Source organism: Phyllobates terribilis, unplaced genomic scaffold, assembly GCF_046119375.1.
Source record: "Phyllobates terribilis strain yellow unplaced genomic scaffold, ASM4611937v1 Scaffold_10__3_contigs__length_209671492, whole genome shotgun sequence".
NCBI lineage: Eukaryota > Metazoa > Chordata > Amphibia > Anura > Dendrobatidae > Phyllobates > Phyllobates terribilis.
The window spans coordinates 156510857-156536555 of record NW_027362770.1 but is presented as its reverse complement, the minus strand read 5'-3'; the positions used below and the strand labels follow the sequence as shown (position 1 = coordinate 156536555).

Sequence of the window (25699 nt, the reverse complement as noted above, 5' to 3'; positions counted from 1 at the left end):
ACATTATACTGTATGGAGGTCTGTGGGCTGTGCATTATACTTTATGGGTGACTATGAGGTGCATTATAGTTTACGGAGCACTAGGGGCTGTGCATTATACTTTATGGGTGACTATGAGACGCATTATACTTTATGGGTGACTATGGGCTGTGCATTATACTTTATGGGTGACTATGGGCTGTGCATCACACTTTATGGAGCACTACGGGCTGTGCATTATACGTTATGGGGGACTATGAGGTGCATTATACTTTATGGAGGACTAAGGGCTGTACATTATACTGTATGGAGGACTATGGGCTGTGCATTATACTTTATGGGTGACTATGAGGTGCATTATAGTTTATGGAGCACTAGGGGCTGTGCATTATACTTTATGGGTGACTATGAGACTCATTATACTTTATGGAGGCCTATGGGCTGTGCATTATACTTTATGGGTGACTATGGGCTGTGCATTATACTTTATGGGTGACTATGGGCTGTGCATTATACTTTATGGAGGACTATGGGCTGTGCATTATACTTTATGGGTGACTATGGGCTGTGCATTATACTTTATGGGTGACTATGGGCTGTGCATCATACTTTATGGAGCACTACGGGCTGTGCATTATACGTTATGGGTGACTATGAGGTGCATTATACTTTATGGAGGACTATGGGCTGTGCATTAAACGTTATGGGTGACTATGAGGCACATTAAAACTTTATGGATGACTATAGGCTGTGCAGTATATTGTAAGGAGGCCTATGGAGAGTTCATTATGCCCCATGACTTTTGGCCCTGATGAGTATAATGGATGATTTTATACTATACATTAAAGAACAGCGGCAGAACATTGGGGATATATATCAGGATGAGTCCCAGAATAAGGGACATATAAACCAGGATGGAGAATGTATATACAGGTGCATCTCACTAAATTAGAATATCATCAAAAAGTAAATTTATTTTAGTTCTTCAATACAAAAAGTGAAGCTGATATATTATATAGAGTCATTACACACAGAGTGATCTATTTCACGTGTTTATTTCTGTTAATGTTGATGATTATGGCTTACAGCCATGCACAAAGCAAGGACCATAAAGGCAAAGTTGTGAGAGTTTGGTGTGGAAGAACCTGACTGGCTGCACAGAGCCTGGACTTCAACACCATCCAACACCTTTGGGATGAAGATTGCTGGTCAGGAGGACCACCCATCCAGCATCAGCTCTTCTGAAATAAGGGGCAAAAATTCCCACAAACGCTTCCAAAATCTTGTAGAAAGGGACCAACTCCAAATTAATGCCTAAGGATATAGAATGAGATGTTATATAATTCTGCACCCCTATATGTGTGTCCATATGGTGTATATGTATAATAACAATATAAGAAACACATTGGATTATAAGATGCTTCTGCACATATGTGGTCATGGGTGTGTTGGGGGGTCCTATTATTTCTAACAATTTGCTGTATCAGAATATTTACATACATTTATAAACCCTCCATAGACTTTATTACATATGATTATATTGGATCTCATTGGCTGAAGGGCACATTCTAGAATGTTGTGACATCACAGGATCGGCGCCATGGTGACCTCTGCCTGGACATTATGACATCATGAGGACTATATAAGCAGCCGCTCGCCCGGAACTCCTCTGAGGGTTGTAGTAGAAGTATTACAGTGAGTATACCTGTCTTACACTCCTGTCCGTCCTTATTATTCCCCATTTCCTACCTACATAAGTGTCTGATTTCTTATGACAAGCTTCCTCTCCTTCCAACTTCTCCCATCCCATACATTATTAATGAGAAAACCTTATATTTGTTAATTAGCTGGTAATGGAAATATTTACTATGGATACAATTGGTATTTAAGATTCGGCTATTTATAAGGAAACTTCTCTATTTCTCCAATTTAGGATTTGGCGTTTATTTGTATCGAGAGAAAATCAGAGAACAAATTATGTAAGTCCGAAATAAGAAAAGTCATGAATCAGAATAGTGACCGTAATGCTCCCTCTATACATATATATAATAATGAATTTCTGTGTCTGATGTCCGTTCTTTATTCACGGACAAATGCCCGGACCAATCAGGTCACTGCGATTACAACAATATCAAACTTGTATTTTTGTTTTATTTAAGTGGTGAAAAAAAAATTACTACAATATTAGCTTCAGTCTCCATTTTTGAATACCCGTAACATTATTATTTTTGGTGGATGGAGCTATGTGGGGCTTGTGGTTTTTTGCGTGGTGACATGATGTCTTTATTGATATTATTTTGGGGGAGTTACGACGCTTCGTTCGCTTCTTAGTACTTTTTTTGTGGAGTTGTAGCAATCAAAATCGCGCAATTTTCCCATTTTGATTTATTTTTTTGCTTTACACTTTTTACAGATTGGGTCAATTCATTTTATATTTTCATAGATCGGACTTTACTGAACACGGTGATACCAAATATGTGTATTTTTTTTTCTTTTGTTTATTATTAACTGGACTAAAGGGGGTGATGCTACGCATTGAAAAGAATCTATCACCAAGTTTTTCCTTCACCATCTAAAAGCATTAATTCCAGTGATGTGTCACTTACTGGGCTGCTGGCTGCAGTTTTAATAAAATCCCTGTTTTTTCTGCTGCAGATCTAGCAGTTATCTGAATGCTGAGCTCTATCTAGCCCCGCCCACATCATTGATTGGCTGCTTTCTGCGTGCACTGTGCATAGGCAGAAAGCTGCCAAACAGAAGTGGGTGCAGAGTTACACAGAGCTCATGAGTGTGGAGGACTACATGGCAGCAGATTTACTAGTCCTCTAGTGATAATCTCCTGCTGATAAAACACTGATTTTATTGAACCTACAGCAAGCAGCTCAGTGGGTGACATCTTGCTGGAATAAGGGTCTCTGACCCTGCATCAAGCTGCTCCAATATTAAATAGCAAAAAACCTGCTGACAGTTTCCCTTTAACAGAGTAATATAGTAAATGTAAAACTGTTGTCAAAGAAAGGACCTAGAATGGAGGGAGAAGGGGAGAACTTACCACATGTGTCATGGTCGCTATAATACTGCTGAACAGCTGAATAATTCCTGGCGTTTGTAGATTTCACTATCAGATCTATTCTCCATGTACAATAGGGAGGAGCGTATCACCTTCCTCAAAGAAGACATTCAGGAGAAGACAATCTTCCTGGAGAAGATAGAACAGATGATGTAAGTGCTGAGATTTATTGCGCTAATGAAAGCAAACGTTCTGGATGATAAATGATCAATATTCTCACAGTTTCTCCCCTCCCCCCACTGACTGACTGTGGGGTAATTACACTTTACCCCGAGTTACAAAGGAGCAGATCTTACAACTTTCCAGCCTTTACAGTCATTTTCCTCCAGCTGAAGTCCTAGATTCCTCTTCCATTGCCCCATAAAGTGTGATGCCAACAAAAGTGTCCCCCAAACACAGTATGATACCCCCATGGTGAACTCCTCCACATGCACAGTATAATGACCCTACTGTACCCCACCTCAACTGTCAAGGCAAAGTATGCTGACCCCAACACAGTATGATCCCCCAACTGTGACCCCCACACAGCCCTTCAAGCCCTCCATGCAGTATAATGGGCCTACATGCAGTATAATGGCCCCCACACTTTATAATGGCCTGCACTAGCCCTCAAAATAGTATAATAGCCTACAAACTGTATGACAGACCCCACAAAACCTTCAATTGCTTCCATATATTATAATACACCCCCCATAATCCTCCATATAGTATAATACACTCCCCATGGTCCTCCATAGAATATAATGCACCACCCAATGGTCCTCCATAGAATATAATGCACCTCCCATGGTCCTCTATAAAATATAATGCACCCACCATGATCCTCCATACAGTATAATGCACCACCCAATGGTCCTCCATAGAATACAATGCACCCCCCATGGTCTTCCATACAATATAATGCACCCCCATGGATCTCCATACAATATAATGCACCCCCATGGACCTCCATACAATATAATGCACCCCCATGGTCCTCCATACAATATAATGCCCTCCCTCATGGTCTTCCATACAATATAATGAACCCCCTTGGTCCTCCATACAGTATAATGCACCCCCAATGGTCCTCCATACAATATAATGCCCTCCCCCCATGGTCTTCCATACAATACAATGCACCTCCCGTGGTACTCCATACAATGTAATGCACCCCACATGGTCATTTATACAATATAATGCACCCCTCATGGTCCTCCATACATTAGAATGCACCCCCATGGTCCTCCATACAGTATAATACACTCCCCATGGTCCTCCATACAATATAATGCACCCCCTGTGGTCCTCCATACAATACAATGCACCCCCATACATTATGGCCACCAGTCACTGATTTAAAAAAATAAATACAATACTCACCTCTCCTCGTTCCACCCAATACTCTGGTCTGCTGAGTCTGTGGTGTGAAGCACCGCACATCTCAGAGCAGTGGGCGCTCTGTAATGACATCATCGCGCCCGCTACTCTGACCCGTCAGACTCCGAGGCAGAATGATGGGCGGTAGGAGATGACAGTTGGTGCTTATTAAACTCTATGGAGAGGAAGAGGAGGATGGAGCAGCTAGAGGCAGACAGACATTCTGCTGCAAGTTCTCCTGAAACAACAGCTCCAGGTCTCCATAGAACTTTCTGAGCACCAATCGTCGTCTCCTATCTCAGTAAAGGGAACATTTGTGTTCACTAATTAGAGATTTTACCCGTGAATTAAGAATTTTGAGAATGAACGATTAGTTCAGGAGGAGAAAGAAGCAGATTTCTCTTTAATAAGATATATTACAAGTTTCTTATTTTCACATGTACTATTGATTCACGAGAAAAAATAAATAAAATGATGGTTACTCTAAATTGTGTGATTTAATATGATGGCTTAATATCTGAGATGGATTGGGAAGGCACCAATCAGAGGTGGACATAGCACTGGTGCAGCCTCTGTAGATGCACAGGGGTCCCAGAGCTAAGGGGGTCACTTTCATAAGAATGATGCATTATGATGAGCTATTGGATACAGAGGCCCAGATATTATTCCTGCATCGGGCACTTTTCTGTCTGTGTCCACTCCAGGCATCAATGCTCATCAAAAATCCTAATAACTACATTCATAGATTTAACAATTCTTACATTTAGTCCAGAGCTACACTGAGACTTGTAGTGCTGCCGATTCATCTTTACCTAATGGGTGATAGCTGAAGCCAATAACATTGCATAGAACATATTCATTGCAATTATAGCTGTAGGGGTTGGTCCCAACCTAGCCGGGGGTCCGACCGCTGGGTCCTCCAGCCATCCAGAGAACATTCTTCTGAAGTTAGGTGTATACATGAGGAATAACACTATTTCTGGCCATTAGATGACTTGTGTCCTTTATTTTTCACTAGTGTTCACCTCTCTCATGTTCAGTTGTCTCTGATCTAGAGAGCAGAGACTCACTGTTATGATGTCTCCTATGCAAAGCACACACATACAGAACGATTCCTCATAATTTTTCTCTACTTAACGCATGTTTAGAAGCAGCAGCAGTACTCAGCAGTCTAGCTGTGAATCCAGCTCTGTACTCAGCAGTCTAGCTGTGAATCCAGCTCTGTACTCAGCAGTCTAGCTGTGAATCCAGCTCTGTACTCAGCAGTCTAGCTGTGCATCCAGCTCTGTACTCAGCAGTCTAGCTGTGCATCCGGCTCTGTACTCAGCAGTCTAGCTGTGCATCCAGCTCTGTACTCAGCAGTCTAGCTGTGAATCCAGCTCTGTACTCAGCAGTCTAGCTGTGAATCCAGCTCTGTACTCAGCAGTCTAGCTGTGAATCCAGCTCTGTACTCAGCAGTCTAGCTGTGCATCCAGCTCTGTACTCAGCAGTCTAGCTGTGCATCCGGCTCTGTACTCAGCAGTCTAGCTGTGAATCCAGCTCTGTAATCAGCAGTCTAGCTGTGCATCCAGCTCTGTACTCAGCAGTCTAGCTGTGCATCCAGCTCTGTACTCAGCAGTCTAGCTGTGAATCCAGCTCTGTACTCAGCAGTCTAGCTGTGAATCCAGCTCTGTACTCAGCAGTCTAGCTGTGAATCCAGCTCTGTACTCAGCAGTCTAGCTGTGAATCCAGCTCTGTACTCAGCAGTCTAGCTGTGAATCCAGCTCTGTACTCAGCAGTCTAGCTGTGCATCCAGCTCTGTACTCAGCAGTCTAGCTGTGCATCCAGCTCTGTACTCAGCAGTCTAGCTGTGCATCCAGCTCTTGGATAAGTTAAGCTCCTATCTGGCTGCAGCACTATGTTTCTGTGTCTCTCGCTTCCTGTTTTCTCCCTCTGCCCTTCACCCTTCCTCCTCTACAGACTATAATAGGCATTGTAATCAGACACCGCACTGACCTGACCGGCTGTCTTGCTTTCACCAAGATAGATTTAACGTGTGTTTTTTTCTTCAGAGTAGACAGTGAGTTCAGGAGGCGGGGGGAGCAGAAGTGGCTCATAAGTGGAGACGGAAGCAGGTTTCTCTAATAAAATAGATGACAAAGCTTCTTATATTTGCTTGTACTATTGAGTTTCTGACCATTTATTATAAGTTGATGTATCTTCCTTGTACGATAGTGATGACACCAGTGAGGATCCAGAGTCTGAAACACATGTGGAATTGGCGGACCTGATCTCGAAGAACATGGTGACTATGTAAGTGTAGAGAATTACTGCTCTCATAGAAGTAAACCTTCTAGATGACGCCATGATATAGATGTTTCCTTCTCCCCAATGTGTGATTCTCTGTATTCAGGACAGATAATATAAATCCTGTCTGCACGTGATAGATAGATGATAGATAGATAATAGATAATAGATAGGTAATAGATAGATGATAGATAATAGATAGATGATAGATGATAGATAGATGATAGATAGATAATAGATAGATAATAGATAGATAGATAATAGATGATAGATAGATAGTAGATAATCGATAGATGATAGATAGATGATAGATAATAGATAGAGAATAGATAGATGATAGATAATAGATAGATATGAGATAGATGATTGATAGATGATTGATAGATTATAGATAGATAATAGATAGATAGATAGATAGATAGAGGGATAAATAGATAATAGATAGATGATAGATAGATAGATAATAGATAGATAGATAATAGATAGATAATAGATAGATAATAGATATGTGTCATATTTTATTACAAAGATGCCAAAGTGTTTTTTTAAGGGTTACAAACATTAGAGGAATTGTTATTTCACTTATTAAATACAAGTGAGAAAAAAAAGGAAATTGAGCAATTATCTTAAAGGGAATCTGTCACCTGAAAAAATGCTATTACCAGCAGATATGGGGTTAATCGACAGGTTTATAGCTTTATGAACCTGCCCGGTGCCGGCACTTGGAGCCCCGCTGCTGGGAAGAAATGAGCTTTATTCCCACCGGCTTCCAGTCATATAGGCGGTGCCGGTGGGGGATCAGTCACCGCTGTGTATAGAGAGAGGCGGCTGTAACTGAAAGCAATGACTGACAGCCGGCCCCAATCCTGAGCCAGTGTCAGTCAGTACAGGGACGGATACAGCCGGCACTCTCTATTCACAGCGGTGACTGATCCAGCCGCTGCCGACCATCACTAGAGGCTGCTGGGGGAATAACGTTCATTTCCTCTCAGCAGTGGGACTCTCAGTGCTGGCACCGGGCAGGTTTAGGACACTATTAACCTGCAGATTAACTCCATATCTGCAGGTTAATAGCACTTTATCGGGTGACAGGTTCCTTTTAATGTGACTTCTGTAATAATATATATTTACTTCACAATCCAAGCTTTCAGTCCAGCAAAGCAAAGATAATCCCATAAATCGTAATATTTATTCCACCATGGACAAAATATGATAATGATAAAGAATCCAGGAGATAAAGGGTTATTCCAGGAGATCGGTAATGACTTCTCAGTGCCCCAGACCCTCACTGATGAACAGTATTTTTACAGGGGGATACAATAGATTAGAGAATAAATAAAAGTATACGTTTTCCACCTGGGGGAACAATTTTTTTTACATGCATATATTTAGTTGCTAAACGCCATTTTTGTAATTTGGTTTCATTACACATTTTGCACCATTAGGCTTTTACCGGATCTGTTTCCTTGTACATTCTCAAATTTGGAGAAAAAAAAAAAAATTCCCCATTGTCGCCATTTTCCGAGTCGTTTTTATCAATATATATGTACAAAAAAAAAAAAAGTCTTAATCACCCCCTCCCCCGCCTTTTCATATTAAAAAAAAAAAGAATTACAAGAAAAACATTTGATATCATCGCATCAGTAAAAATCTGACCTATCAAGATATAAAATTATTTTAACCAGACGTAAAACATCAAAAAGAAAAAAGGTGAAACACGAGAATATCATTTTTTCGGTTGCTGTACGATGCATATGACGCGCCCCCTGGGCCGTGTGTGTAGGGGAATACCCGGAGCCGGGTCTCTGTGTAATGCTGGGGGTTGTAGTCTCCGTGGCGGCGACCCGGTCCCGTGGCTCAGGGTGGTCAAACCAGTGGCGGATCAGTTTCTTTGGTTTTGTAATCTCTAAATGTCCGACTACGCCACCCGTGGATTGCGGTCACTGAGAACCGCCGCTGCAGGGCAGATCACTGAGGCTGATGTTGTATGTGCAGCAGGGGGTAGTATAACTCCCCACGGGAGGAGTATAGCCTCAGGGCAGTGAGCGCAGATAGTGGGGGTGATGGTGCGCGGGAGCAACAGTAATGACTCAGAGTCCAGTGATGCAGTCCAGGGTCTTTACTCACAGTTTTAGACTACAAGCCACTTCTGCGCAGGTAATGGCTGCCCACGTCGTCCTGTGCTCACCAGGTGAGGGGCTCGGCCAACTCCCAGGTACCTTTGGAGTGCTTGTCAGGACCCCCTTCGTGTGTCCTTTCTCTGGCCTGTCGTACCCCTCAATTGACCACGTTTCTGTCCTGCTGCCTCGGGCCATGGCGGGCAAACGTTTGTTCCATTTCCCTGGGTCCTATGTGGTGCTTTCCTAACGGGTGTAGTTAGGGGCCGTGCATGTACAATGCCACGGCCTCCGGTTACTAGCTGAGGGTAGTTGCTCTCCTCCACTAGATGAGTGATCCGGTTCCCTTTTCTTGGCCTGACCCCCTTACTCTGGTAGCGGCGGGCGTGCGGTGGCGGCTAGCCGGTCAGCACCCCTGGGGTCCCTTCGGTCTTCTCCTAGAGCTTCCTCCATTCCTCTCCTCTCCGTTCCTCTCCTCCAGGACCAGGCCTTGAGACTTGGCCTGCCTGCGGAGCAGAGCCCATGCAGAGCCTCTGCTCCCTCCCACTCTCTACTTCTTTCTCCTTCTCTTTCTCTTCTCTTTCTCCCTGACTCTAAGATGGTGCCCACCATATATACTCCTCTATACAGTGCACCCTGGATCTACTCTCCCCACCCACAGACTACTGGGTTCCCCCTTTCTAGGTGTTCCCTCCCCCCACTCCAGCCAGGGACAGGGACAGTTATGCTCACAATCGGGAGCATTGTCGCCCTGCCCCCCGGAAATGTGGTGTAGTGCATGTGGGTGTTAGGGTCCTGAGCCACACTCCATCCTCACCTGGAAGTGAGATATCACACCTCTGGGTCAGATGCAATACCTCTGTAGCGACCGAACCCTCGGGGCGCTACACATAGAAAATGCAGTAAGAATAAATTGAAATGTCGTTTGTGCACCAAAATGGTATCAATAAAAAAGAAAGCTCCGGTCTACAGCTACAGGGCTCAGAAAATGGGGCCACAAAACATTTATTATTTACAAAGTTTTACATAATTATTAAACATTAAATCCTAAAATAAATCTTATAAGTTTGCGGTCACTGTATTTGAACTGACCTACAGAATAATACCGCCCTAAAGAATAATACCGCCCTAAAGAGTAACACCGCCCTACAGAGTAACACCGCCCTACAGAGTAATACCGCCCTAAAGAGTAATACCGCCCTAAAGAGTAACACCGCCCTAAAGAGTAATACCGCCCTAAAGAGTAATACCGCCCTTAAAAGTAGTACCGTCCTACAGAGTAATACCACCCTACACAATAATACCGCTTTAAAGTGTAATACCGCCCTACAGAATAATTCCGCCCTAAAGAGTAACACCGCCCTAAAGAGTAACACCGCCCTACAGAATAATACCGGCCTACAGAATAATACCGGCCTACAGAATGATACCGGCCTACAGAGTAATACCGGCCTACAGAGTAATACCGCCCTAGAGAATAATATCGCCCTACAGAATAATACCGGCCTACAGAGTAATACCGCCCTACAGAGTAATACCGCCCTAGAGAATAATATCGCCAGGCCATTTTCCTGTTTTCAGTACATTGTATGGTAAAGTGATTGGTGTAATTCAAAAATACAACTCAACATGCAAAAAATCAAGTCCTCAAATGATTATGTAGACCAAAAAATAAAAGGACATGGCTCCTGGAAGACTAGAAGTAAGAAATGAAGGTTCAAAAAAGGAAAATTTCCTAGTCATTATATCATTAAATAAGTCTGGGATCGACGTATATTAAAAGTAAATAATTCGGGCAGTTGGACCATAAGGTCTATCTATGCCGCCAGCCTTATAGGTTTCTTCTGTCCATGTACAGTGATACAGTGAGCGCCCTCCAGTGGTAGCTCCACATAGACAAAATTGTATCATTTGCGAGACAGATGGAAAATGTTGGCAAAGTATTTTGAATGGAGGCGAAAAGGCAGAATTTGTTCACTAATTCTCTTCATATTGCTGATATTTCTACCTTTACATATGAGATGATGATATATGTTCCATGTACCACAGATGGGAACTGTTAGCAGACAAAATAGAAATGGAAGAGAAAGAACTGTGCAGGATGGAAAAATCTTTGTAAGTGCCTTTTTTTTTCCAGGTAGAGATGATATAAAACCTTTCTGCACACACTATGTACCTGTCTACACTGATGGTTGTCATTCAGGGTGTGAAAGTCATGTCTCAGTCTAGGAGGTTTATAGGACACATGATTCAGATGGATTGTATTTATCGGACCCTGTAATATGGGCACCAGGAGAAATACAACATGAGCCAGCATTTTCCTTTGGCTCCTTTAGAAAAACACGACATATAATTATAAGTATGTATACTTTCTATAGCATAGCCCCTGTCTAGGATCCTGTATTTGGGGAAGCTGTCTCAGGAGGTCAGCACATACCCAATCTGTATCCTCATAGACATGGCTGAATAGTGGAGCAGAGAGCCGTCAGCTCCCCGCACCACCACACAGCCTGTGCTCTCTGCACTGTCTCAGGAGGTCGGCACATGTTTAATCTGTATCCTCATAGATATGGTTGAATAGTGGAGCAGAGAGCCGTCAGCTCCCCGCACCATCACAGAGCCTGTGCTCTCTGCACTGTCTCAGGAGGTCGGCACATGTTTAATCTGTATCCTCATAGATATGGTGGAATAGTGGAGCAGAGAACCATCAGCTCCCTGCACCATCACACAGCCTGTGCTCTCTGCACTGTCTCAGGAGGTCAGCACATGTTTAATCTGTATCCTCATAGATATGGTTGAATAGTGGAGCAGAGAGCCGTCAGCTCCCTGCACCATCACACAGCCTGTGCTCTCTGCGCTGTCTCAGGAGGTCAGCACATGTTTAATCTGTATCCTCATAGATATGGTTGAATAGTGGAATATAGAGCCGTCAGCTCCCCGCACCATCACACAGCCTGTGCTCTCTGCACTGTCTCAGGAGGTCGGCACATGTTTAATCTGTATCCTCATAGATATGGTTGAATAGTGGAGCAGAGAGCCGTCAGCTCCCCGCACCATCACACAGCTTGTGCTCTCTGTACTGTCTCAGGAGGTCGGCACATGTTTAATCTGTATCCTCATAGATATGGTTGAATAGTGGAGCAGAGAGCCGTCAGCTCCCTGCACCACCACACAGCCTGTGCTCTCTGTACTGTCTCAGGAGGTCGGCACATGTTTAATCTGTATCCTCATAGATATGGTTGAATAGTGGAGCAGAGAGCCGTCAGCTCCCTACACCACCACACAGCCTGTGCTCTCTGCACTGTCTCAGGTCTGGTGCAGCAGACACAGTGATGTCTCTAGATTACGCCTGTAACGTCCAGCCACACAGTATAGATCAGAGCAGCCTGTAGATTCATGCTCATCATGGGAACAATGCTTTGCGAGATTTTTTGTTTTTAGCTATTGCACTATTCTGTGTGTTTTGAGGCTGGGCACTGGTGAGGGCTTTATTATGCATTGGGCTGAGTGTGGAGGAGTATCTTGGGGCATTATACTGTGGGGCATCATTCTGCGAGATGAAAGCCTTGGGGCAGCATACTGTATGTGGATGCAAATTTTGGGGCGTCATGAGTAGGGGCATCATAATGTGTGTGCTGTAGGTATTATCCTTTGGGTGGGAATGCAGCACTGGATCATTATACTGTATGGGGGAGCATCATGGCGTGTAATCACTGGGCCATCATACTGTATGGGGGAGCATCGCGGGGTGTCATCACTGGACCATCATACTGTATGGGGGAGCATCGTGGGGTGTAATCACTGGACCATCATACTGTATGGAGGAGTATCGCGGGGTGTAATCACTGGGCCATCATACTGTATGGGGGAGCATCGTGGGGTGTAATCACTGGACCATCATACTGTATGGAGGAGCATCGCGGGGTGTAATCACTGGGCCATCATACTGTATGGGGGAGCATCGTGGGGTGTAATCACTGGGCCATCATACTGTTTGGAGGAGCATCGCGGGGTGTAATCACTGGACCATCATACTATATAGAGTAGCATCGTGGGGTGTCATCACTGGGCCATCAAACTGTATGGAGGAGCATCGCGGGGTGTAATCACTTGGCCATCATACTATATAGAGGAGCATCGTGGGGTGTCATCACTGGGCCATCATACTGTATGGGGGAGCATCGAGGGGTGTAATCACTTGGCCATCATACTGTATGGAGGAGCATCGTGGGGTGTAATCACTGGGCCATCATACTGTATGGAAGAGCATCGCGGGGTGTAATCACTGGGCCATCATACTGTATGGGGGAGCATTGTGGGGTGCCATCACTGGGCCATCATACTGTATGGGGGAGCATCGCGGGGTGTAATCACTGGGCCATCAAACTGTATGGGGGAGCATCGTGGGGTGTAATCACTTGGCCATCATACTGTATGGAAGAGCATCGTGGGGTGCAATCACTGGGCCATCATACTGTATGGGGGAGCATCGCGGTGTGTCATCACTGGGCTACCATACTGTATGGGGGAGCATCGCGGGGTGTCATCAGTGGGTCATCATATTGTATGGGGGAGCATCGTGGGGTGTAATTACTGGACCATCATACTGTATGGGGGAGCATTGTGGGGTGTAATCACTGGACCATCATACTGTATGGGGGAGCATCGCGGGGTGTCATCACTTGGCCATCATACTGTATGGAAGAGCATCGTGGGGTGTAATCACTGGGCCATCATACTGTATGTGGTAGCATCGCAGGGTGTCATCACTGGGTCATCATATTGTATGGGGGAGCATCGTGGGGTGTAATCACTGGGCCATCATACTGTATGGGGGAGCATCGTGGGGTGTCATCACTGGGCCATCATACTGTATGGGGGAGCATCGTGGGGTGTCATCACTGGGCCATCATACTGTATGGGGGAGCATCGTGGGGTGTCATCACTGGGCCATCATACTATATGGGGGAGCATCGTGGGGTGTCATCACTGGGCCATCATACTGTATGGGGGAGCATCGCGGGGTGTCATCACTGGACCATCATACTATATGGGGGAGCATCGTGGGGTGTAATCACTGGGCCATCATACTGTATGGGGGAGCATCGTGGGGTTTAATCACTGGGCTATCATACTGTATGGGGGAGCATCGTGGGGTGTCATCACTGGGCCATCATACTGTATGGGGGAGCATCGTGGGGTGTCATCACTGGACCATCATACTGTTTGGGGGAGCATCGTGGGGTGTAATCACTGGGCCATCATACTGTATGGGGGAGCATCGTGGGGTGTAATCACTGGGTCATCATACTGTATGGGGGAGCATCGCTGGGTGTCATCACTGGGCCATCATACTGTATGGGGGAGCATCGCTGGGTGTCATCACTGGGCCATCATACTGTATGGGGGAGCATCGTGGGGTGTCATCACTGGGTCATCATACTGTATGGGGGAGCATCGTGGGGTGTAATCACTGGGCCATCATACTGTATGGGGGAGCATCGTGGGGTTTAATCACTGGGCCATCATACTGTATGGGGGAGCATCGTGGGGTGTAATCACTGGGTCATCATACTGTATGGGGGAGCATCGTGGGGTGTAATCACTGGGCTATCATACTGTATGGGGGAGCATCGCTGGGTGTCATCACGGGACCATCATACTGTATGGGGGAGCATCGCTGGGTGTCATCACTGGGCCATCATACTGTATGGGGGAGCATCGCTGGGTGTCATCACTGGGTCATCATACTGTATGGGGGAGCATCGCTGGGTGTCATCACTGGGTCATCATACTGTATGGGGGAGCATCGTGGGGTGTAATCACTGGGTCATCATACTGTATGGGGGAGCATCGTGGGGTGTCATCACTGGGTCATCATACTGTATGGGGGAGCATCGTGGGGTGTCATCACTGGGCCATCATACTGTATGGGGGAGCATCGCTGGGTGTCATCACTGGGCCATCATACTGTATGGGGGAGCATCGCTGGGTGTCATCACTGGGTCATCATACTGTATGGGGGAGCATCGTGGGGTGTAATCACTGGGTCATCATACTGTGTGGGGGAGCATCGTGGGGTGTCATCACTGGGTCATCATACTGTATGGGGGAGCATCGTGGGGTGTAATCACTGGGCCATCATACTGTATGGGGGAGCATCGTGGGGTGTAATCACTGGGCCATCATACTGTATGGGGGAGCATCGTGGGGTGTAATCACTGGACCATCATACTGTATGGGGGAGCATCGTGGGGTGTCATCACTGGGCCATCATACTGTATGGGGGAGCATCGCTGGGTGTCATCACGGGACCATCATACTGTATGGGGGAGCATCGCTGGGTGTCATCACTGGGCCATCATACTGTATGGGGGAGCATCGCTGGGTGTCATCACTGGGTCATCATACTGTATGGGGGAGCATCGCTGGGTGTCATCACTGGGTCATCATACTGTATGGGGAAGCATCGTGGGGTGTAATCACTGGGTCATCATACTGTATGGGGGAGCATCGTGGGGTGTAATCACTGGGTCATTATACTGTATGGGGGAGCATCGTGGGGTGTCATCACTGGGCCATCATACTGTATGGGGGAGCATCGTGGGGTGTCATCACTGGGCCATCATACTGTATGGGGGAGCATCGCTGGGTGTCATCACTGGGCCATCATACTGTATGGGGGAGCATCGCTGGGTGTCATCACTGGGCCATCATACTGTATGGGGGAGCATCGCTGGGTGTCATCACTGGGTCATCATACTGTATGGGGGAGCATCGTGGGGTGTAATCACTGGGTCATCATACTGTATGGGGGAGCATCGTGGGGTGTCATCACTGGGTCATCATACTGTATGGGGGAGCATTGTGGGGTGTAATCACTGGGTCATCATACTGTATGGGGGAGCATCGTGGGGTGTAATCACTGGGCCATCATACTGTATGGGGGAGCATCGTGGGGTGTAATCACTGGACCATCATACTGTATGGGGGAGCATCGTGGGGTGTCATCACTGGGTCATCATACTGTATGGGGGAGCATCGTGGGGTGTAATCACTGGGCCATCATACTGTATGGGGGAGCATCGTGGGGTGTAATCACTGGGCCATCATACTGTATGGGGGAGCATCGTGGGGTATAATCACTGGGTCATCATACTGTATGGGGGAGCATCGTGGGGTGTAATCACTGGGCCATCATACTGTATGGGGGAGCATCGTGGGGTATAATCACTGGGTCATCATACTGTATGGGGGAGCATCGTGGGGTGTAATCACTGGGTCATCATACTGTATGGGGGAGCATCGTGGGGTGTCATCACTGGGTCATCATACTGTATGGGGGAGCATCGTGGGGTGTCATCACTGGGCCATCATACTGTATGGGGGAGCATCGTGGGGTGTAATCACTGGGTCATCATACTGTATGGGGGAGCATCGTGGGGTGTAATCACTGGGCCATCATAGTGTATGGGGGAGCATCGTGGGGTGTAATCACTGGGTCATCATACTGTATGGGGGAGCATCGTGGGGTGTCATCACTGGGCCATCATACTGTATGGGGGAGCATCGTGGGGTGTAATCACTGGGCCATCATACTGTATGGGGGAGCATCGTGGGGTGTAATCACTGGGTCATCATACTGTATGGGGGAGCATCGTGGGGTGTAATCACTGGGCCATCATACTGTATGGGGGAGCATCGTGGGGTGTAATCACTGGACCATCATACTGTATGGGGGAGCATCGTGGGGTGTCATCACTGGGCCATCATACTGTATGGGGGAGCATCGTGGGGTGTAATCACTGGGTCATCATACTGTATGGGGGAGCATCGCTGGGTGTCATACTACGGGAATATATAGTGTGGAGGTGAGTCACATACGGGGGTATTCTACTGTGATAGACCACTCAGTGCCCTTCACAACACATCACCTTCCTTTCTGTCGGTCACAGCTGGGTGTACGATGTAGGAATGTGATACTATAAGAGCACCGGACCCCACATGTAATCACAAGTGCAGATGAAATAGAAAGTAATTGCTGAAAACCATTCTTATTCCTTCTAAAAGTGCAATTTAACCCCTTAATGACTTGACTAATTTTAACTTTAAGAAACAGTTACTTTTGTTAATAGCACAAAAAACTGCATCGGAGTTATATTAAAAAAGAAAAACTAAGGTCCTGATACATCAAGTCTTGATGAGGGGACGTAGTGGCGTCAGACTCTCCTGATCCATGAGGGGGTGTCTCGCTCGTCATGAATCAATGAATCAGGAGCATCTGACGAGTGGCGAGCACCTCTGTGCGCCACGCCAGAAATCTTACTCCAGTCTTAGTCTGGAGTAGGGAATGCCACAGCATGTCATGTATTAGATGAGCAGTGGTGTGACGCCCCTGCTGCACCCCTGTTCTGTCACAGCTATGCCCATTTTGACGGAACTGGGAAAAACTGATGTGAAAACGCCAAAAGTTGCAAAATTTTGAGCAACTCCAAGTTGTGCCATAATGTTGTGACTTTTTAATTCAATTTATGCCAGAATTCTGGTTAAATTACTTTGATAAATGTGGGCCTTGGACTGTATCAAAAACTAAAGGGTCCAGTAAAAAAACACATTATTTAACCCTTCATCATCCTGAGCTGAGAACGAAGCTGCAGGGAGAGGAAGCTGTTATTAGAGAGTGGCGCCCCCTGCAGTCACAATACATCCTAAGTGGTGCGATCGCCCCGATATGTCACCTTTGTCGGATCATTGCGGGTCTGAGGTCGCTGTGATACATTCGCTGTTGTGAAATCTTTGTCACTAATTTTCTTTTCTTCACTTCTCCTAAAGATGGATCCACAAAATCCTGACTACTCCATGGACTTTCATTCCTGATAGGTTTCCAAAACCTGTCTGGCGTCCGACCCTTGGATCCATCGAGTACGTATGTTATTTCTGGAAATATAACACTATCTGACCCGCCTGATACATTATACAAGGTTGTGTTTTCTCTGACCCGCTGGTGGAGGACAGTATTTGTAGTGACCCTGGTATTTATTGCTCTCGCCTAACACATAGGATGATCTCTGTTTCATGTCCTATAGGGAGGAGACCCCAGAAGAGATAATGGAGGACGCGGTCAACGAGAAGATCGCAGTTCCGTAAGTGCAGAAATTTACTGTTAATAGAAGATATAGATGTGTACCTATAATAGAAATGGAACGTAGCTGCAACATCACTTATTCTCATTCCTCCCATATCAGTCACATTAATGTGGTTTTCCAATATAAAACAATTGACCAAAGATGGTAAATGGCACAAGGACAGCGATTAGCTGCAGCGGTCACATTCATTGCTGCAGTACAGGATTTAGCATGTGACAATGTCTCTTTTAGTATTTTACACCATTTTGTCCATTTTAGTCCAACTAAACAAATCCTTCTGATAGTGTTGCTGTCTCAGTGTTTGGCTATGGGGAGGTCATGTTTGGGCGGTCAGTGATGGGGGTCTGTACTCAGACCGCACTCCATGGACATCTGAACCAAGCATTAATGTATGTAGGCCCTGTGACCCCCGATCTGCACAGGTGTAACAGTCAGGGTCAGCTAATCAGTGGGATCTCCATCTGGATCCGGACGTCTGCTTCCCTGGAATTGGGGGCAGATCCTAACGATTGGTCATCAGTATTTTAATCCTGGGAGACCCCTTTATCTGTGTGATGGAGGAAATGGACATATTGTGCTAAGAAAGTATTTGGGTTGGAGTGAGAAACTGGGGAATTTCCTCTGTCCGCCACACTCCTGAGAAGGAACCTTTACAGATCCTAATCCCCCGTTACTGCACATTTCCATGACATGATATATGTTTCATGTATTGTAGGAAGAAGACCAATATCAAAGGGAAGAAGAAGACCATCAGGAGCAGGTAAGAGCTCAGAATAGATCCATTGCCTCCTTATTCTCCCCTTGTGTAGTAAAGTTAGTGATATTAACCCCTCCACGTCTTTATACCACAGGGAAACTTTAATTAATAGGAAATCTCTTTTCTGCTCTCTAAACCTGGGCTGCGTCTTATAGTAATGTGCGGCCTATAGTTCTACCTCCTGCCCGAGCTCAAGTCTGGGATAGTAATTACTAGAGGTAAAAGCCTTCTCCTGGGACTAGAAAGTTCATGTCCTATCCCTAGAATAGACAAGCATTGTCTAACCCCTTCTGGACATGGCCAGTTTCCGTTTTTTGCGTTTTTGTATTTTCCTCCCCTTCCTCCAAGAGCCATAACTTTTTTCTGTCCACATAGACGTATGAGGGCATGAGTTTTTGCAGGACGAGTTGTACTTTTGAATGACACCATTTATTTTACCACAACGGACTGGCTGGGTTTCTCCGTGATGATGGGCAAAGAGGTCTTCATCTGCATCCTGCGATCACTTTATATCGGCACGTATTATGATGCCCCAATGCCGACGCAATATTAATGCCGCTGTCAGAGTTTGACCATGGTATTTAATAGGTTAACAGCCTAGGCTGTTATAGGTAGGTTCTGGCTGTGTGTCACAGCCATTATTTGTTGGTCATGGGGCGAGCTCTCCCCCAGAGCCCGCTCCATACACCTGCTACCGACTTGCACCCTACATGTATAGTGGATGTCAGTGAAGAGTTAATCGATGGCGGTTTTATTCACTTGAATGGTACGAGCTGAAGTACCGGGCATTTTAATTCATTCAGATGGTGACCAGGACAGACTATAAACTGTGCTACTTGCCTACTGTCCAAGAAGAACAGTAGATCCGCTCACATTTCATGAGTCTTCTGGACATATTTGTAGAGTAAGCAAGAGCACTCAGTATCATGAGATCTCTGGAAATGGAGGCTGTAGAGTAAGTGAGTGCACACAATATCATGGGATCTCTGGGAATGGAGGATGTAGAGTTAGCGAGTGCACTCAATATCATGCGATCTCTGGGAATGGAGGATGTAGAGTAAGCGAGTATACTCAATATCATGCGATCTGTGGGAATGGAGGATGTAGAGTTAGCGAGTGCACTCAATATCATGGGATCTCTGAAAATGGAGGATGTAGAGTAAGCGATTATACTCAGTATCATGGGATCTCTGGGAATTGAGGATTTAGAGTTAGCGAGTGCACTCAATATCATGGGATCTCTGGAAATAGAGGATGTAGAGTAAGCGAGTGCACTCAATATCTTGGGATCTCTGGGAATGGAGGATGTAGAGTAAGTGAGTGCACACAATATCATGCGATCTCTGGGAATGGAGGATGTAGAGTTAGCGAGTGCACTCAATATCATGCGATCTCTGGGAATGGAGGATGTAGAGTAAGCGAGTATACTCAATATCATGCGATCTGTGGGAATGGAGGATGTAGAGTTAGCGAGTGCACTCAATATCATGGGATCTCTGAAAATGGAGGATGTAGAGTAAGCGATTATACTCAGTATCATGGGATCTCTGGGAATTGAGGATTTAGAGTTAGCGAGTGCACTCAATATCATGGGATCTCTGGAAATAGAGGATGTAGAGTAAGCGAGTGCACTCAATATCTTGGGATCTCTGGGAATGGAGGATGTAGAGTTAGCGAGTGCACTCAATATCATGGGATCTCTGGGAATGGAGGATGTAGAGTAAGCGAGTGCACTCAATATCATGGGATCTCTGGGAATGGAGGCTGTAGAGTAAGCGAGTGCACTCAATATCACGGGATCTCTGGGAATGGAGGCTGTAGAGTAAGCGAGTATACTCGGTATCATGGGATCTCTGGGAATGGAGGATGTAGAGTAAGCGATTATACTCAGTATCATGGGATCTCTGGGAATTGAGGATGTAGAGTTAGCGAGTGCACTCAATATCATGGGATCTCTGGAAATAGAGGATGTAGAGTAAGCGAGTGCACTCAATATCATGGGATCTCTGAGAATGGAAGATGTAGAGTTAGCGAGTGCACTCAATATCATGGGATCTCTGGAAAGAGAGGATGTAGAGTAAGCAAGTGCACTCAATATCATGGGATCTCTGGGAATGGAGGATGTAGAGTTAGCGAGTGCACTCAATATCATGGGATCTCTGGAAAGAGAGGATGTAGAGTAAGCAAGTGCACTCAATATCATGGGATCTCTGGGAATGGAGGATGTAGAGTAAGTGAGTGCACTCAATATCACGGGATCTCTGGGAATGGAGGCTGTAGAATAAGCGAGTATACTCGGTATCATGGGATCTCTGGGAATGGAGGATGTAGAGTAAGCGAGTGCACTCGGTATCATGGGATCTCTGGGAATAGAGGATGTAGAGTAAGCCAGTGCACTCAATATTATGGGATCTCTGGGAATAGAGGATGTAGAGTAAGTGAGTGCGCTCAATATCATGGGATCTCTGGGAATGGAGGCTGTAGAATAAGCGAGTATACTCGGTATCATGGGATCTCTGGGAATGGAGGATGTAGAGTAAGCGAGTGCACTCGGTATCATGGGATCTCTGGGAATAGAGGATGTAGAGTAAGCCAGTGCACTCAATATTACGGGATCTCTGGGAATAGAGGATGTAGAGTAAGTGAGTGCACTCAATATCACGGGATCTCTGGGAATGGAGGCTGTAGAATAAGCGAGTATACTCGGTATCATGGGATCTCTGGGAATGGAGGATGTAGAGTAAGCGAGTGCACTCGGTATCATGGGATCTCTGGGAATAGAGGATGTAGAGTAAGTGAGTGCACTCAATATCACGGGATCTCTGGGAATAGAGGCTGTAGAGTAAGCGAGTGCACTCAATATTATGGGATCTCTGGGAATAGAGGATGTAGAGTAAGCGAGTGCACTCAATATTATGGGATCTCTGGGAATGGAGGATGTAGAGTAAGCGAGTATACTCGGTATCATGGGATCTCTGGGAATGGAGGATGTAGAGTAAGCGAGTGCACTCAATATCATGGGATCTCTGGGAATGGAGGATGTAGAGTAAGCGAGTGCACTCAATATTATGGGATCTCTGGGAATGGAGGATGTAGAGTAAGCGAGTGCACTCAATATTATGGGATCTCTGGGAATAGAGGATGTAGAGTAAGCGAGTGCACTCAATATTATGGGATCTCTGGGAATGGAGGATGTAGAGTAAGCGAGTGCACTCAATATTATGGGATCTCTGGGAATGGAGGATGTAGAGTAAGCGAGTGCACTCAATATCACGGGATCTCTGGGAATAGAGGATGTAGAGTAAGCGAGTGCACTCAATATTATGGGATCTCTGGGAATGGAGGATGTAGAGTAAGCGAGTGCACTCAATATTATGGGATCTCTGGGAATGGAGGATGTAGAGTAAGCGAGTGCACTCAATATCATGGGATCTCTGGAAAGAGAGGATGTAGAGTAAGCGAGTATACTCGGTATCATGGGATCTCTGGGAATGGAGGATGTAGAGTAAGCGAGTGCACTCAATATCATGGGATCTCTGGAAAGAGAGGATGTAGAGTAAGCGAGTATACTCGGTATCATAGGATCTCTGGGAATGGAGGATGTAGAGTAAGCGAGTGCACTCAATATCATGGGATCTCTGGGAATGGAGGATGTAGAGTAAGCGAGTGCACTCAATATTATGGGATCTCTGGGAATGGAGGATGTAGAGTAAGCGAGTATACTCGGTATCATGGGATCTCTGGGAATAGAGGATGTAGAGTAAGCGAGTGCACTCAATATTATGGGATCTCTGGGAATGGAGGATGTAGAGTAAGCGAATATACTCGGTATCATGGGATCTCTGGGAATGGAGGCTGTAGAGTAAGTGAGTGCACTCAATATCATGGGATCTCTGGAAATGGAGGATGTAGAGTAAGCCAGTGCACTCAATATTATTGGATCTCTGGGAATGGAGGATGTAGAGTAAGCGAGTGCACTCAATATCATGGGATCTCTGGGAATGGATGATGTAGAGTAAGCGAGTGCACTCAATATCATGGGATCTCTGGAAATGGAGGATGTAGAGTAAGCGAGTATACTCGGTATCATGGGATCTCTGGGAATGGAGGCTGTAGAGTAAGCGAGTGCACTCAATATCAGGGGATCTCTGGAAATGGAGGATGTAAAGTAAGTGAGTGCACTCAATATCAGGGGATCTCTGGGAATGGAGGCTGTAGAGTAAGCGAGTATACTCGGTATCATGGGATCTCTGGGAATGGAGGCTGTAGAGTAAGTGAGTATACTCAATATCATGGGATCTCTGGAAATGGAGGATGTAGAGTAAGCGAGTGCACTCAATATCAGGGGATCTCTGGGAATGGAGGCTGTAGAGTAAGCGAGTATACTCGGTATCATGGGATCTCTGGGAATGGAGGATATAGAGTAAGCGAGTGCACTCAACATCATGGGATCTCTGGGAATGGAAGATGTAGAGTAAGCGAGTGCACTCAATATCATGGGATCTCTGGGAATGGAGGTTGTAGAGTAAGTGAGTGCACTCAATATCACAGGATCTCTGGGAATGGAGGCTGTAGAGTAAGTGAGTGCACTCAATATCATGGGATCTCTGGGAATGGAGGCTGTAGAGTAAGTGAGTGCACTCAATATCACGGGATCTCTGGGAATGGAGGCTGTAGAGTAAGTGAGTGCACTCAATATCACAGGATCTCTGGGAATAGAGGATGTAGAGTTAGCGAGTGCACTCAATATTATGGGATCTCTGGGAATGGAGGATGTAGAGTAAGTGAGTGCACTCAGTATCATGGGATCTCTGGGAATGGAGGATGTAGAGTAAGCGAGTGCACTCAATATCATGGGATCTCTGGGAATGGAGGATGTAGAGTAAGCGAGTGCACTCAATATTATGGGATCTCTGGGAGTGGAGGATGTAGAGTAAGCGAGTGCACTCAATATCATGGGATCTCTGGGAATAGAGGATGCTTTTCTTAACACTGATATTTCTTTGTTTCTATCTTTCTTTTAGGCTTCTATCCTTCTTGTCCTATTTCTGCTGCAGAATGTAAAGCAGTGAGTATACAAGATCCATTCCGTACATGTCACCCCCAGGGCTCACCGTCATTCTATAATATGTTGCCTCTCCTTTTAAGATTGAAATTTCCAGTGCGCTAAACATTTACTAACTTATTACTGACTATTATCATTCATGGTAGTCAATCTGGATCTGAAACAGTTTTCTATGTCTGCTGTTCTTTGTCTGCATTTGGGCATTTAACACATCATTCCCCCAATGACAATGTTTTACACAAAGCTCCAGATCTGTATAGTTATTGTTAATATACACTCAGCCCAACAGGAGATTTATTTTTCGCATCCTTTTGCGTTTTTTTTAATTCTCCTTCACCCCCCATGTGTATCCAGCTTAACAGGGCTGAGCGGCCGTCCTATTCTTCAAACGTGTAATTTTCCAGCAGCACACGGCTTCTCCTTGTTGCCATTTACACTTAGGGGTGTGCTCACTTTTATGATATATTGTAGGTACTGAGGATAGTTCATCAATATCTTGTGACTGAAATGTGCTTTAACATTATTGTTTGTTATATCTCCACTCTATATAGGAAAACCACCTTTTACCACCTGGCAGCAAAACCACCTTTTACCACCTGGCAACAATACCACCTTTAAACACCTGGCAGCAATACCACCTTTAAACACCTGGCAGCAATACCACCTTTAACCACCTGGCAGCAATACCATCTTTAACCAACTGGCAGCAATACCATCTTTAACCACCTGGCAGCAATACCATCTTTAACCACCTGGCAACAATACCATCTTTAACCACCTGGCAGCAATACCATCTTTAACCACCTGGCAGCAATACCATCTTTAACCAACTGGCAGCAATACCATCTTTTACCACCTGGCAGCAATACCATCTTTAACCACCTGGCAGCAATACCATCTTTAACCAACTGGCAGCAATACCATCTTTAAACACCTGGCAGCAATACCACCTTTAAACACCTGGCAGCAATAACACCTTTAACCACCTGGCAGCAATACCACCTTTAAACACCTGGCAGAAATACCATCTCTAACCACCTGGCAACAACACCATCTTTAACCACCTGGCAGCAATACCATCTTTAACCAACTGGCAGCAATACCATCTTTAACCACCTGGCAGCAATACCATCTTTAACCACCTGGCAACAATACCATCTTTAACCACCTGGCAGCAATACCATCTTTAACCACCTGGCAGCAATTCCATCTTTAACCACCTGGCAACAATACCATCTTTTACCACCTGGCAGCAATACCATCTTTAACCACCTGGCAGCAATACCATCTTTAACCACTTGGCAGCAATACCATCTTTAACCACCTGGCAACAATACCATCTTTAACCACCTGGCAACAATACCATCTTTTACCACCTGGCAGCAATACCATCTTTTACCACCTGGTAGCAAAACCACCTTTTACCACCTGTAGCAAAACCACCTTTTACCACCTGGCAGCAAAACCACCTGGCTGCGAAACCACCTGGCAGAAAACCATCTTTAACCACCTTGCAGCAAAACCACCTTTTACCACTTGGCAGCAAAATTTGTACAACACCTGAATAAATGGTTTAGGTCTCTACCTTTCCTTCCTCTGTAATTTCACTTCATTTCCTGACCCCTTTTTGTTTTCATGCTGCTCTCCAGACTGGGCAACTCCCTGTGCTTTCTTTTCTAATCCCACAACCAGAGCTGGCACTGCCCGGCTCCATTGTGCAGCTCTGCCTTCTGCCCGCCCAGTACACAGCATTGGCTGTTAGTAATCTGCCCCAGCGCTGACCTCATTCATTTTATCATTGGTGCTGACTGAGCATTGATCCTGTGCTTTTATCTGTGGCAGTGCAGCACCGATCACCACACCACATCCACAATGGTGATAGAGTCATCACATGTCCTATACATTACCCAGGGGCGAAAT

General features: G+C 45.6%; 1 long non-coding RNA gene across 1 annotated transcript; it reads right to left on the bottom strand.

Moving 5' to 3' along the window:
• Positions 1–1183: 1183 nt before the first annotated feature.
• On the bottom strand, positions 1184–25451 carry LOC141164176 (uncharacterized). Its single transcript, XR_012250864.1, has 3 exons — positions 25365–25451; positions 3032–3178; positions 1184–1293 (listed from the first exon to the last, which is right to left on the bottom strand). It is a non-coding gene; the product is annotated as an uncharacterized lncRNA (long non-coding RNA).
• Positions 25452–25699: the final 248 nt, after the last annotated feature.